Source organism: Punica granatum, chromosome 5 (genome assembly GCF_007655135.1).
Source record: "Punica granatum isolate Tunisia-2019 chromosome 5, ASM765513v2, whole genome shotgun sequence".
NCBI lineage: Eukaryota > Viridiplantae > Streptophyta > Magnoliopsida > Myrtales > Lythraceae > Punica > Punica granatum.
This window is the reverse complement of record NC_045131.1, coordinates 29,024,788-29,028,655: the sequence shown is the minus strand read 5'-3', so window position 1 is coordinate 29,028,655 and position 3,868 is coordinate 29,024,788.

The following is a 3,868-nucleotide window of genomic DNA, read 5'->3' as shown; positions in this document are numbered from 1 at the left end:
TTTTGCACTTGTTTGTTATGCGGATCGAGCCCGATCCTTTAGGACTCGATTCACACTGGGTCCAATGCCCATAACCGTCGATCACGGGGTCCAATGCCCCCATACACCGAGTGCGCATTTAATTTAATTTTCGGTCTTTTCCAAAATCATACGGTGAGTATGAGTGAAATAACGGCCGAACGCGAACCGACCGGGATTCAGTCATTGTAATTTATCTTTTATTTGAGAGAACAATGTAAGGGTTTTATGATGCATATTTATTCATGTAATAATCCCGGTCGGAGAGTGGACGGTTCAAGTGTCTATTCGAATTTACGGTGTCAAAACGGGCGAGCCGAGTGCAACCTTAAATCATGCGGTAAGTAAATAAAATGGCAAGCCTAGCAAGCTAGAGTATCGAAAGGGCGTGTGGGATATAGGCCCTCATGTAATAGAACCCCCGAATTCAGAATTTCTGGTTCCGTACAGACCATTGCCTTAACATACTAGGTGTATCCCATACCCCTAGACCCGGGCGACTCACCGGCCCTCGATCTTCAAGTCGTAAACAGGTAGTGGCGACTCCTTCTCACGTGCGTCCGTTGCGCGTCCCCGGGAAGGTGGACACTCCCAAGCCGCGTTGCATTTAGGCGCACGCCATGCGTGCCCCGACGAGACGAAATTCGGGTGCGCACAGAAGATATATTTTTCGTTAAATGAATCTTTTTTCTTATCATTTTCAAAAAAAAAATTCCAAAGCCGGTTCAATTTTCGATAAGAGTATGGAATTTCACTAATTACATTCCAACCGGTGCATAGATCTTAAGGCATACATTTATTAATTATCGCTCACGTCATGTAGCAAGATCGGATCACCAAAAGCCTTCTCCATCAATTGATAGACCAGGCAAATAAGAGATTCTCTCAGCTTTTTATGCTGACGAAAGAAAAATGAACAATCTATTATTTATTCCCCACAATCAATTACAACTTGATTGCTAAAATAGGAGTTGTTTCATATGATTTTCTGACCTTTTTATATAAAAGGATGAATATATGATTTTCTGGCTATTATAATGCCCAGTTCATTACATTCTCTGTAGAATCTTAAAGCCTCCCAGACTGCATCACAGTTCTCTCTCATACATCATCAGAACCTGTAAAAAAAGAAGAAGACAAATCAGCAAAATGCTTAAACTAATTTTAAGGTGAAGAAGGGATTCGATCTATTCTTTTTAGTAATTCTTTTTTCTTTCATTATTCATCGTAACTTTATGCCTGAAACGATGCTATTGGAATGAACAGAGGCCGGACCAGGATTACCAACAGAGGGAGACGGGGCCCTGGCTCGGAGATGGTGACGGCACATCTCCTTGCACTGTGATGTGCACATTTTGGAGTCTTTGGGGCCTAGTGTTTTGCACCCGTCCATGAACAAACACTCCTTGAAGCATGTCTCGTAGTTGAGATTCGGTCGCACATCATTGGCATGCGCAGTTGAAGCTCCGTGCAACAAAATAATAGCCATGAGAAACGCCATTGAAATCATGAGCTTTCTGCTTCCAATGATCTCCATCTATCTAATTAATTAATGGTACTAGCTCAGATTATTCTGATGATTTCTCTTCTTCTTTTCGACCTATCTTTTTCTTTGGTTTGTGATGCAAATTTGGAATTGAAAACCTTGAATTTATAGAAAAATAAGTGAACTCCTTACATGGGATATAATTTATCTCTCAAATCATATTTATTACATGCGATATAATCTATATATATATATATATAAAGTTCAAAAAAAAGTTTATTAAAAAAGGTTTATTCTAAGAATTTAAATAAGATATTAATTACTATAATATATTATTTATATTAGTGTGTAGAAAAAATATTTTTATACTATATACACTTCAATACAGTAAATTTCAAGCCCACACTAAATAATATTAATTGAAGAGTTCATGCAAATCATTCATGTAAAAGACTTCCTATACATAATCACAATTAGCAATCTAATTTATATATATATAAAATAATAAAAATTTAAAATTCTTAGCTTTACTTAATGAAAGAAATAATAATCATGATCCATAAATTTTTAAAGTTAGTATTAAGCTAAATTTTTATTCTCACTCATATTTCATATATTAAATTTCGTGAGTTTGAATAATTTTTGATAAAATGGGTTCGATGTGAGATTTTCTTATTGAACTTTCATAGAGCTAACAATTATTTTTAAAATTTATTTGGAAATTTTAAATAAAAATATTTATTTACTAATGAAATCATTAAAATTATGAATACTTATTTACTTATGAAATAATCGCAATAGCAACTGATTAATATGTTTCTTTGGATTTATTTATTTCTTTATTTACAATAATTACTATTATTTAATTTCTTTATGGTATACTAATTTAATAAAGATTTTACAATTGATTTTATTAAGACATTTACTATTGGATATATTTTTTTATGTACAACAACAGCAACAACAATAGCAACATTAACAATTTAACATCTATATTGCATATTATTTTATTCAGCCATTTACTGTTATACCTATTTATTAGGGTGGATTCAACTTTACATTATTTATTTCTTTATTTACCATAATATATAAAATTTATTATATAGTAATTTATTACGACATTTATTATTAGATTTCCATATTAGCATCAATAATAATTATTTAATTTCTATATTGCATTTTAATTTATTAGACATTTATAACAATAATAATAATAATAATAATAATAATAATAATAATAATAATAATAATAATATCTATATTATTATTATTGGTATTATTTAAAATCCGTATTGCATATTATTTTATTAACACGTTTTATAAGCCATATTAATTTTTTATAATAATAATAATTATTATTATTATTATTGTGATTTAAAGTCCATATTACATATTAAGTTATTAGACATTTACTATTATACCCATATTTATTAGGGTTGATACAACTTTATATATATATATATATATATATATATATATTATACTAGTGCAGATCAGACCAAGTTAGGCCAGGTCCTAAGAAATACCTAGGCCATACCTGGCCCGTGCGCGGGGCATGGCAATAAAATTTACTCTTTTTATCCAATTTAGATTAAAATTAATTTATAAAAATTAAATTTTAGAATAAACTTTACTTGAATTGATTTACTTTCTTTTTGTAGTGATTCTTTAAAAAGAATATGCTAAAAATAAAAGGAAAATTTATGGTATGTATAATTTAGTTTAAAAATAACACAGATAGAAAAGAAACTTCCATGCATTAATTTTCTTCATTTTTATAGTGTAATTTTTAAAAAATAATTTGGTATTAAAAAATTAATGTTGATAATATGTAATTTTTGGATATTGCTAACAGTCATTCTATAATTAAAAAGACCCATTCGATTGACATAGTTATAACATACTTTGCATAGAAGAAATGATTCTATAAATTAATAATAATATACATCTAATAAGAAAATTAAACTTAGAACTGTTCAATATTTCACAGTTAAAAATAAATTTTATTTAATTAACCCATGCAAAACACAGGCAAACTGTATATAAGAAGAATCATCATTACCTTATTTGCCAGTGTTGCACCAATATTTAATATGATGTTGGGAATCTAAAAATAATTTAATTTGTTATTGGACATTACCTCCGAAAATTTCATCCATAGCAAATGATATTAAAGATATTTAATTTTTTAGTCTAATAATTATTTCAATAATGTAGTTTCTTGGATGCAATAATTTTATGAAAAATATTCTTTTGACAAAATATAGTAGTGGTAATATGTTGAGAATACGCTATGAAATTAAGTTTTGATGATGTAGAGCGTCAGTGATGTTGATCTTCATAATACAATATCTAAATAGCCAA